The 12,898-nt window shown below is 37.0% G+C and overlaps 1 protein-coding gene across 4 annotated transcripts in view; it reads left to right on the forward strand.

Moving 5' to 3' along the window:
* Positions 1-12,898, forward strand: part of GALNT1 (polypeptide N-acetylgalactosaminyltransferase 1) — an 87,972-nt gene that overhangs the window by 50,752 nt on the left and 24,322 nt on the right. The window lies entirely within an intron of this gene.

Genomic DNA, 12,898 nt, shown 5'->3' on the forward strand with positions numbered 1-12,898 from the left:
TGCAAATTCATATGTAATGTCTGCCCCCTTTTTCACAATCTATAGGGTAAGAAATTACCTCCCTTTTAAGTGGTGACTTCCGCTGGCAAAGAACTTGTAGTTAGGATTCTCAACTTGCTTTAGCTGCAAGGAAAATCATCTGCTTCATTGGAGAATTTTGTCAAAGCTGAGATACTAATATGGGATGATTTCTGCATGTTTTTCTGGAAGAGCATAATGGAAGGAATTAACAAAAGTTTGGGGAAGCAATAGTTACAATTTTTGGTTATTTGGATGGTAAATAGAAGTAAAGTCTTCGTTATGACCCTGAAGTATGAAGAAATCAAATATCTTTTTTCAGCATTCATATTTGAAAACTTGCATGTATATATTCTACCATTTCCATAATGTAAGTGAAAAGATAAGAAAATAAATTTGTGGATCTAAAAAGTTGACATAATCAACTTCAAAATTAAGTTTTGTGAGGTCTAGACTTTGAATTAGCCAAAAATGGAAAGAGAAATTGTTACAAACGATTAAAAAAATATTACCTAAGCATCACACAAGCTTGCAGAAAAATGAAATTACAATTCTATAATGTAGTTTAGCTACAGGAAATTTTTGTCTTTCACACTTGGTTATGCTCTAGAATTATTGTGTTTTGCAGTAAGACATGCATTGTAAGTTTTATAATGTTGCATTTGCTTCTCTTTTCCATTTGTCTGGATACAATACTGTCACTGTACTCTGTGTGTGAAAGCGGAATCTTAGAATAAAATTTTGGGTAAAGTCTCAGGGCACAGTTGGATTTTCTGTTCTTGTAAATTCCTGCCAAATTTTTTAACATTTACTTTCTGTGTGCGTTTTTTAGTAGATTTTGAGAGAAAAATTATTCCCAAAAATCTCCTTTGTCTTTTTTCAACATGTACTTTATAAGGTCATTCTAATTAAGAAGCTGGGGAGTGTGTTAGCATTTCCCTAGCAAATTTGAGAACAATACTGTCTTTACAATGAAAGGATATCTTAATCTGTATGGGTGGATTAGTATTACTTTTCAAGAACGCTGTAACCATTTTCAGAATTGTTAAAACTATAAATATCCTCTGGTGTTATGTGTATGTCTTATGAAACTATCTGATTAGTCAAAATACTCAAAGGTCAGAAATGCTTTGTGCTGCATTAGTGGAATTACTTCTATTTTAACTTGTTCTATGTCCCTGGCTATATGTAAATAGTTTATGGAGAAGGAGAATGGGTAGTTTTTAATCATTCCTTACGACATTTATGTGCCTACGGAACAGCTGCCAGTAGCACTTTCAATCAAGATTTTGAAAAAGCAGGATATGTTCAAAGGCACACTTAGCTGTTCAACCATGTAATTATTTTCTTCACAGGTTTTGTGGGTTGCTTCCTTTAATGTGTTGTAGAGGGAAGATGTGATTATTTGAAGTCCTCTAATTCTCCAGCATGTCAGTTTTTCTGAAGTACAGAAGCCTGTAAAAGTTTTGCCTTACAGTTAATCATGGGAAAGCTGGTGGAATTAAGAGTGCCAGGACCAATTTGCCACATGTATTTAATGGGGATGGCACGACCTGTCAGCTGGAGAGCAACTTGTGAAGTAGTCTACATTATCCTTTAATTAATTTCTAGTTCTGCCGAGCCCCCTGCCATCTGTGTGAAGACAAGGTCATTGGTTTACGTGCTTGGTCCTAGAGTTCTCATAGGTTAATCTCTACAGATGACCCACTCTGGGCATTCTGTTTATGTTTTGGCCAAGAAATTTTGTTCCCTTACTAGAAGAATAAAAATATGAGCTGTTTTAATAACTTCTAGGCACTTCTCCAGCTGAGGGAACTCCTCAGTACAGGGCAGGTATGGACATTGACACCTCTGTTCTGCTGAGCTGTACCCTAGTGGTATTAACAAATTTATATTTATTTTTGTCATTTGGCACAAAATTACTGATTCACATAAATGCCTTTAAAATCATTGACATGTACCTGAATTATTAGTCACTTTGTATCTGAAACCAGAAACATTGTTCTACTTATTCTTCTCATTATCCCAGCTGAATGTGTTTTGCTCAACAGAAAAAACCAAACCAGAAGTAATTTTTTTTTAGTCTGGATATTTCCCTGAATCTGGACTCTGGGGCATGTTACTGTAACAAACTAATATGACAGACAGGGCTACAACCTCTGGAGGAAAGTTGTTGCTGGGGAATAAGCAGCTGGGCATACCAGATTGGTTTTAAATTGTTAATAGAATAATTCTTGTAAGCATGTCTTATTCTAGTCCGTGAATCAGTCATCAAAGTGAGAGTTGGTTCACAGTTGCCAGGAAAATATGCAGCTGTGGGCTTGACATGACAGCAGAGACTAAAAGATGGATGATTAGGAGCACTAGAGTCTTGCCTTGATTTTGCTGAAGATGAGGGAGGCAATGAATAAAATAGGTGTCAATGACTAAAGTGCATGTTCAGCTGTACCTGTGTGTCTTAGACTGGTATTCAGGCTGGAAAGTAGGGTGGTTGAAAGCATGAAATTTGCACACATTGTATGACTTGGTTTGGCTCTCAGTACTTGTTGAAGGTGACTTTAGAAGCTGGTTTGCAAAATGAAGAATGAGTATAGTGTTCTAAGGCTGAGCTTTCCAGCCTTTACAGAATAATTTGTGGAATATCTAAAACGTTTAAGTTGACATTTGTGTTCCTGTTGTGAGAGTTTAAACCAAATTCTGAGGTTTTTACATGTGAAAATGTGAGGGTTTAAGCCAAATTCTGAGGTTTTTACATGTGCAAAGATCTTCTTAAAACACTTTTCTTTTTCAGGCACAAGCAATCAAGGCTGGAAACAATGGAGACATAGCTGGAACAGAATGATGTTGTTCATGTAAGCTCTGGTCCCTACTGGAGCTTATGATGCAGCACTAGGAGGGTGTCATATTTTGCAGGTTGAGATTTCTTGGAAGGGAGATGGGCTTTCCTAAGAAGACCTGAAGCAAGGAGAAGTATCCACTCTCCTTGCTGACACCTCAGCAACCCTTTCTCTAAGGCTGCAGATTCTATAAAATTTGGCATAAAAGATCTTCCTTGCCGTTTTTCCTTAGTTGGTATAATTTTGCCAGAATCAGACATCTTATTATACCTCAGTTAGTTCTACATAAAGTTTGGGATCTTTTAACTGACCTTTTCTCAAACTGTCTGTATTCAGGAAGATAGGTGTGGTGGTGTTTTGAGTGGTATAAGTCATGTTAGGATATAATCAAAGTTTTTAGCCAGATGACCTTATGTATTTGAGTGAACTGGGTCTAAATCCATACAAACTATGACTTCAACCACTTAATGGAAAAAACAAAGTGCAGATCTCTGAGACCTTCAAGTGTAACTGGTGCGTTAATGTTGTCAGTTTGTTATTATTGAAGGCTTTTTTTCTGAATCAAACTACCCTGCTCAGTTCCTGCTGCCAAGCTTGCTTTCACAACCAGGAGGAAGTAGGCAGTTTTCTGGGTTAAAAGCCGTTCTTCTGAGTTACATGTATGTTGTGGAGTTTATAGCAATTATGCTGGGCTTCTTTCTGATTAAGTCTAGTAGAATAGCAATTCTAACTAATTCTGTCATCTCTTTGATTAGAAAGAAGAGAATTTAGATTTAGGCACTGTTAATTGGATGATACAATATGATGCTTTTCTGTTATGAGACCACAATCAGGTTTTCATATCTGTGCTTTAAAAATGTAATGTTGATTTTAAGTATGAAATATGCACGTGAGAGTACATGGGAATTTGAATTTCTCAAAACAAATTTATTTGCTGTATACTTTAGGATACTACAGTTGAATCATAATATAACACGTTCATAAAATTAACACAATCCCTGTGTGAAGAAAATATTTTGAGTAGATCTATTCATAGTAAAACTAGTAAAGGCACACAGGCAAGACTGTGCTTTTGGAACTGAAATGTGACATTTCACGGGTTTTTTAAAATAACAGCTCTCGAGGTATTTGCTTCTATATGAGGCTTATGGAGGTGTGCTCGCTTTGCTTTTAGTTGTTTTAATTCAGGAGAATAGCTAAGGGAGTAGTTTTATACTACATATAATCTGGTATAAATGTACACTGCAGACAAAACAAGTTTCTCACTGCTTCTGTTGATAGTTACCTAATGATTATGTGGCCTTGACATTCACTGACACCAAAAAGGGGAAAAAAAGTGTATTTTGTTGATTCAGCAAACTGAAGCAACACACACAGCAGCTGTATGACTATCAGATCTGGTGCAAAGAAGGGGATGGGACAAAACTGCAGTGGTGAAACATGGGTTTGTTGCTTTTGGTAGCAGCCCACAGTCACACCAGTGCAATATGGTGGAAAAAAAGCTTTCCTACAGAACCTGTGTATTAAAACCCCGTAAGGCCATGGCGATTTAAATAGCCCCATAAATTGTGATATGCTTTTTGAACTTTTAGTATTCATTTAGCTCAGGTAATAGTGATGTAAAGATAATAAAAAAAGGGCAAAGTTGTCAACATAGGTGGTGGAAGACTTTAGAATTTCATTTAACATTTTGATATATGCTAGAAATCCAGGCTCTTAATTAATGTGTCATCTGTAAAGAAAATCTACTGACTTGATCGCCCAGAATGTAACTTTCAGCAATGTCATGGAAGTCTGAAAGCATGTGAGGTATTAAAGACTTTACTGTCCTTTCAAGCAGGAATGTTTTTTTCATCTGGCTTTTGTGGTGCATATAGCTTGTTACTGGCCCCCTGTAGAATCAACGTTTGGAATTGTTCTTGGTCACTTTCATTTAGTGAGTTAACTGGAAGAAATTCCCTGTAAATCTTTTTCCTGGAGAAAGCTTAGAGGGGGGAAAAAGTCACTCTAAAAATCAGCTTGCTTCCCGTAAACTGTTTTTTTTTCTGTTTTCCTTTTTTTTTTTTTTTTTTAGTGCTGCATACACACACATATATACATGTATATATGCACAAACACTTGGCAATCTCATTCTTAGTTGCAATCTTCTTAGTTATGGTACGCCATATCCTGAACTGTATTCAAATTGATAGGTCAGGTATGGAAAATATTTTGTCTAGAGATCTTAAGGTTCAATTTCAGTCTCTGAGGACAGAACTGGTCTTGCTTCTGTCAAGAGATGCTTTCCTGTGATCACTTTCAGGATAAGGAAATAGTCAATTGCAGTTATTATTATTTTTGTTAAGTTCTGCTTGAATTCTGTAACCACAATGGTTTTAAGAACCATTTTGGATTTTGTTTTCAGGGTTTAAAGAAGATTTCTACTTGATTCATGAGATAATGCGACCTTTCTTATATCCAAATCTTTGAGATCAGAAGAAAGGAAAGTTTCATACTCTTGATGTCAGGTAAATTATGTAATACTATTGAAGGCAGAAATGAAGCAGGCTCCACTGAAATGTTTAAATAAGAATAAGGGATTTGCCTGCATTCAAGGCACCTGTTCAGAAAGATTAATTGGAGTTGTGATATGAATTGTAGAAATGAAGACCTCTTTCTAAACTGAATTATTCTGATTTGATTGGAAGAAGCAGCTTCAGGGTAGTGTGAAGTTTTGTTGCAACCTTATCTGCAGTGCTGCTGCAAATTAAAGCTGTGGTTGTATGCAAAGTCTGGAGTGAAACGTGGTTTGACGTGTAACAGCCAGTGATTCCATCTTTCTCAGGAGTACTGCTTTTAGTCCTTTTAGCTGTTTTGCTTCTGTATGAAAATCAGATCTTTATCCAACTTGATTGTCTTCAGTTTGGGAGCTTGGAGCATTCTTAAAATTTACATAGGAAGCAGATTTATTAACACCCTTGTTTAAATTATATTAGGAGGCTGCTGCTTATATCCAGGAAAGACTAAGTTAGTGTTTACCAGAAACACACCCCTTGACTTGAGTCCTGGTGATTTGTGCTGTAGTGTTTTGACACTTTTTCTGCCACCCTACTACAGGGCGTTCTCCTCTGATGGAAATGTAGGTCAGTCTCAGCAGCTTCAGGGTGACTCTGAGAGTCTTATTTCAAAACTGGTTTCACCCATGATTTAAGTGGAGAGGAGGTTTTTTGTTGGGCATAGCTGTGCCTCAGCTTTGTTACATTAACTTTATTGCAGGCTATAACTTCAGGCGTATGAACAGGTAAGCAATGAAATACTGACATTTTATGGCACTGCAGTGATATTCATCAGATATCAGTAATTAAACCTGAGGTTTCATGAGAAGAGTTCAGATTTTCTGATTTTGTTTTCTATCGATCAGGAATTAACTTTAATAACCTCAAAGGACAATAGATGTGTATTTTCAAGTCAAAGGATGCTTACTTTCCAGAGACTCTCAATATATTTTAATACTGAAGTGTACGCTACTTGTACTACCTCTGTAATATTAAATAGATTTATTACAGGGGCTGTGCTGTGTAGTATTTCCTCAAAACTTCAGCTCTAACCTGATTTTCAGGAAGACTTGGATTATTCCTATGTGTCATTGTCAAATTTAAGTTTTAAGATGCAGTTTATTTATAACTGCAGTTTTTATTTATAACTGTTGTTTGTAGTTTTCAGGATAAAAGATTGTAAAGATTTGTAAAGATGCTCCCCTTCCTGCCTCAATCTGTTGCTAGTACAGCTTTCAAAACCTCATTGGCACTGTGTTGTCATGATCTATGTACGAGCACTAATCCGAGCCCCACTGGGATTTCCTCACTGAGCTATTTAGTGCACAGGAGACACTTTTACTTTCGTCGCATCTCTGTCCTTTATCAGAGTGCTCTGGGCTGCATGCACTGGGCTAGAAAACAAGGATTACATACGTGTTTTACTGCTGTTAATGTTTTTGAGCCACTGTAAATTATTGCTCATGACTTGTTTCTTTGAAAGGCAGGTGGAATCTGGGAATAAAATTGATATCAATTGTAGCAAATCATGGCTCAGGTAGTGTCTGAGTCTATTAATTTTCATGATTACTTAGGCATGAGTGGCCTTGTTTTGAAAAACCCATATTAAAAAATAAATGTTCCTATGTTAACTTGTTCTCTGATTTCTCCTCTGTGGAGAATAACATATTGGCAGTATCAGAAGGGATAGAGATTTGTCCTGTAGTATTTAGAAATTCAGCATTTATTTCTAATGCAGGATATAATTACGACCTCATCTTTCTAGAAAATTACCTACAATTTATTTCATGTTCTGTCTCAGTGAATGAGATTTTCCTCATTGTGTTCGCTGCATAAACATTATGGTAGCATATAACTGATTTCCTACAAGATCTCTACGCTGTTTGTAGCTTTGTTTGGGGTGTGATTTTTTTTAGCTGATGAAACAAAAGTATTTAAGAGTTACGTGAATATTAAATCCTGGGTTTTTTTTTTTTACTTTCAGAAATGATTTAGCATGACTGAAGGGTGTACAAACAGATCATTGCTAAGAATGTAAATATTTGTCCTTTAAGGTTTGACAATATTAAACATGTAGCACTCAATCTTGGGTTTTAGGGATAGTTTCTAAGTAAATTGATCCATGAATACAATTTCATAATAGTGATAAAATGCCAAGTGATATTCTGTAATAAGATGGCTGCATTTTTTTAAGGTAACATTTGGGGCATTTGTCAAAGAACCAACGGTAAAGAGGTGACATGAGGATAGTGAAGGGTGGTGTCCCGAGTTCCTGGCATGTCTGCATCTTGTGTGTGCCAATGGCTAGAGTGGGTAAGCTTTATTGACCTCCAGGTCACTGAGCAGAGCAGATAGGTATTAGAAGAATTTCACCTTCTGATGGGTTCAATTGAAGGATCTTGTGTGATCACCTAGATTTCTTCTGTCCCTCCAGTGGTGAAGTATGTCTTTTTTCTCCTTCCTTCACTGACATGACAGAAGAGAGGCTTCCAGTTCTGCCAGATGTGGAGGAGGATTGAGTGTGTATGGTTGTCGTCTTGTAGAAAGTGCAAAATGAAAAGTTGTCTGCCTTCTGTGCAAGATAGTGCTGAAGTAGCAATTAAACTCTGAGATTTAATGACTTAATTTTATTTGGGCAGAATTGCCTTACTTGTCTCTTCCGGTTATTTTTATAATGTCTCCTGTGGACTGTTTGTACTCTGGGCTGAAAGAGAAAGTAGGAAAGCAGTTTATTCAGAGGCTCTTCAGGTGCATTTGAAGTAGCATCAGATAGTTTTCAAGTGGCTGTACTTAATCCACTGAATAAAATTCTCTGAGTTTTTTTTTTTTCTGAACATCATCATGTAAAGCATGCAGAGCTTATATGTAAGACTCAACTAACACCTTCACAAAGAGTCACAATAATGGAGAAGCATAACAGAACTCATAGCTGTTTTTAACCTTTCATTTTAAAAACTTTTGTAATGGGTTTAAAATTTTGAAATCTGGCTACAGGGTGTTAGGGACAACAACATGTACTTGTTTTGCCGTCACTTCTCCTTTAGCAGTGTTATACAGATATATGTTAGGATCTGTCTACCTTTTTTGCTTTTAGTCCATTAAACTTGACTTCAATTTTTGAAGGATTCCGACCTTTTACACTGCCATGTGTTCTTGGGGAGATATGGACATAGGAATAACAATGTAGTTATAATGAACTGGGCCAGGCTATTCTCATAGAATCATAGAATGGTTTGGGTTGGAAGGGACCTTAAAGATCTTCTAGTTCCAACCCCCCTGCCATGGACAGGGACAGCTTCCACTAGACCAGGTTGCTCAAAGCCCCATCCAATCTGGCCTTGAACACTTCAGTGAGGGCGTATCCACAACTTCTCTGGACAACCTGTTCCACTGCCTTACCACCCTCACTGTAAAGAATTTCTTCTTAATATCCAATCTAAGCCTACTCTCTCAATTTAAAGCTGTTCTCCCTTGTTCTATCACTGCAGCACTTTTTACAAAGTCCCTCTCCAGCTTTCTTGTACCCCCTTTAGGTACTGGGAGTTGCTATAAGGTCTTTCCAGACCCTTTTCTTCTCCAGACTGAACAATCCCAGCTCTCTCTGACTTTCTTTGTAGGAGAGGTTCTCCAGCCTTCTGGTCATCTTAGTGGCCCTCTTCTGGACTCTCTCTAACAAGAGCATGTCCTTCTTATGTTGGAGGCCCCAGAGCAGAATGCAGTACTCAATATTCTAAATATATGATGCAAAATTGCAAAACGATGAAATTCTGTGAAGAATGTATAGGAGCACCTTACAGAGGTCAGAGAGGGTCATGTTTTTATAGTCCTGTGGCTTCTTCATAAAGCAACTTTAAGAAGTCTAGCTTCTAAACTTAATTATTTTTTCTCAGATCTAATGTTGGTGGGACATTAAAAATCTTTGACAATTTAAATTTTATTTCCTATGTAATTTTCCACTTTATTTCTGCTGTGATTTGACCCCAGCTGGCAACTAAGCCTCATGCAACCACTTGCTCACTCCCCCCACAGTGGGTTGGGGAGAGAATTGGAAGGGTAAAAGTGAAAATTTGTGTATTGAAATAGACAGTTTAATCAGGAAAGCAAAAGCCATGCACACAAGCAAAGCAAAACAAGGAATTCATTCAGTGCTTCCCGTGGGCAGGCAGGTGTTCAGACATCCCCAGGAAAGCAGGGCTCTATCACGTCACAATGACTTTGGAAGGTAAATGCCATTACTCTGAATGTCTCTCTGCTTTCCTTCTTCTCCCCCCATCTTTATATACTGAGTATGACTGCATATGGTATGGGATGTCCTTTGGGTCATCTGGGGTCACCTGTCCCAGCTGTATCCCTTCCTAGCTTCTTGTGCACCCTCAGCCTCCTCGCTGGTGGGGTAAGGTGAGTAACAAAAAAGTTCTTGACTCTATGTAAGCACTGCTTAGCAGGGATGGAAACATCCCTGAATTATCGATGTTGTTTTCATCACAAATCCAAAACATGACCCCTTATTATCTGCTGTGGAGAAATTAACTCTACTCCAGCCAAAACCAGCACAATTTCCTAATTACATGAAAGCAAGAAATCAAATATTAGGGAATAATACAAGGCTAATGCAACTTGAAAAGGGGGATTTCAGTGCATGAGACAGAGACTTGCTATGAAATTAAGAACATAATTGTTTTGAGCATGGTAATGTATACATCAAGAAATGTAGACTAATTAGGATTTTTGTCTTGATCGTATTTTAACAATCTGGTCTATTCTTCTTCTGTGTCTGTAGGTAATAGGACAGTAAGTCTCTGCTTGTATTTAAAATGTCTGACATTTTTGGGGAGTTTCCACAATCTAAATAATAAATGGAGTCACATTAGCTGAGAGTTTTCATGGTGAATGCTGTAGATTAAGGAAAGGATGATGCATTCCATGTGGAGTAGATATTCTTATCTGCTGTTTGGAGTCTTCATTAAATTACCAGAGATGGTATGCCTTCCTAATATTATGCACTCAATTTTAAAACTGTTTGAGGCGTGATTCAACAAAAGGAACCTAATATATTAGTAGGTCATTAAAATTCAAATTGTCCTTAATTCATAGCCTATGTGTCATACCCCTCATGGTTATATTCTGCTTCTAACGTTGCATAACTGTTGGTTGAAGCTAATGCTTTATTTTAAATTCTATAGTACTCCCTTTCTGGGGTAATTTGTTTACAAATGAAAGACAAAAAGGATTCTTAATTTAAATGTTTGTTAATAAGAATAAAACATGAGGTTTGCATAGAATGCTAATGTCTAATCACAAGCATCAAGTGTTCTTTTTTATTTGTCTTATGTTCTGCAGCAATGTATTCTGGAACGGAAGGAGTTATCAGTGCTTTCAAAATTAAAAACAGGAGGTTTTATTTGTATGTGTTCACAACAATTTGTACAAATATAGCTAAAAGGTATATGTAGAGAGGCAAGCAAAAGGAGTATTAAAACCCAGATCTCATACTCTTAATTCTTTCATTTATCCTGCCTGCATCAATGAATCTTTCCAGAATAATTTCATACCAAACACTTTATTAAGAAGAGCACTCGAAAATGTCAAGCCAGTTTTGTTATGAAACATCCTTGTGTTATGCATGGCAGCCTTTTACATCTTGGTAAACAAGTGTCGTGGTTTAAACCCAGCCAGCACCCAAGTACCAAACTGTGGTCACTCTTAGATTCTTACCCCAGAAAGCATTGATCTCTGGGGGTGAAAATGGGCACATCTCATTATGGCAAGGAGGATGTTCACCTTCTGTAGGAAGGGCAGTAGGACTGCCTTGCAGGGGGGCAGGGTTGTCCCCAAAAAATTTTGGAAGCCTTCCTCTTGGTGCTAAAAAGTTCCCCTTCAAAGGCAGATCTCAAATGTTGTGATATATTTATACTTCAGAAAGTGTAATGGTGTATAAACGTTGTAGTCCCTGATCATGTGGCTGACATTTATAACAGTTCATTAATTTGAGCTCAGTGAAATAAAATCTTCTGTAAAACCCTGATAAAAGGGAAGGCTGGAGATGAGAGATTTCATACTTCAGTAGTGGATCCTGTGGCTACCCCAGCATGATATTCCTGGTGAATGACACATTGTTGCTGCTTTTTATAGAGAACTGCTAACAGGCTTCTCTTGACTTTTTTACAAATATTCTTCCAAAAAGCAGAGGAGCAATTGGTAGATTTGTATTACTATTGTAGCTGGAGGTCTACAATCAGACACACTTATTTTCTGGTCTAGGGAGCAGTGCAGTAGAAGGAATAAACCATCTTGTTTTTAAAATAGGAAAATAGACTAAACAAGTGGCAAACATGGGGATAAAATTGTCTTGTGATCGAATTTTTCATCTGAAATTGATAGCATTTTTTTGAAAAGCTTTTCTGTTTTTCAAGGGATACCAAAGAAATAACTTTTTCAGTTGGCATGCTTTGCAATTTTTTTTATGCGCAAAATAAATTGGGATAACACAGAGATATATGCAGATTTTCATAAAGATTTTATAATGTTCAGTTCAGTGTGATAAATAATTAAATTTGACCATAGTTGTATAATAAGTAAGTATAATATTGAAGACAGATAGTGCCTGATCCTACTGCTTCAATTCTTAGAAATGAAAAATGATTCCACAGAAGCTCTTGCAGATATTCTTTGTTTGTACCCGGGCTTACTGATCTCTTCTGAGATATCTGTGCACACTGGGCTTTTGTCACCACCTCAGAGCTGAAATGCCAATGTGCTGTGAGAGCTGCTCTCTCTGAGAAGAGCTCTGGCTAGCCAAGTTATCCAGCAAATAAAATATTCGTGTTGGGAGCCTAGTTCTGGCTGACATTCACTGGTTGGCATGGTATTGGATGCTGACACCACGATCCTGTATCAGCAGGCTGATCCTTCAGTATTGTTTTTGTATGTTTAGGGTAGAGGATATGCATTGTGTACTGTTCAAGCACTGGGACTGTGCTGCTGCTAGGATGATAGTCATGAATACCTGTTAATGTATTTTAGTAGCATTTGGATCAGGTTACATTATAGTGACCTGACTAAAAAATTTGAGATCTAATAAAAGCTTTTTTGTTGGAATGCAGCTCCACTGAATATATTTCTTTTTCTACTTCAATGTTTTTCCTTGTGTTTGAGATATGCATATATATCTCTTTAGCTTTGATTCTTAAAAGATTCAGTACTATCAAATCTTATGTAAGTAATCGTGTGTGGTTTTGAATGTGCAGGAGGAACAGATCTGTGCAGGGAACACTTAAATTTGCGTGGTTATCTTTTTAGAACAGAATTGCCTTTTTTCAGAACTGTGATCAGTACTTTGTGTACAGTGTATTGATTTTTGTAGAAGATACTGAAAATGTGTCTTGTTTTAAAAAATATCATTGCAGAATGTAAAAATGTTGGCTGAATGTGGAATTACTTGGAGTGTATGTCATAGATTGTATCAATGCCTTGTATATACTGTTAGCAGAGCTAGACCTGTGGTCTTCT

Source organism: Chiroxiphia lanceolata, chromosome 1 (assembly GCF_009829145.1).
Source record: "Chiroxiphia lanceolata isolate bChiLan1 chromosome 1, bChiLan1.pri, whole genome shotgun sequence".
Lineage (NCBI taxonomy): Eukaryota > Metazoa > Chordata > Aves > Passeriformes > Pipridae > Chiroxiphia > Chiroxiphia lanceolata.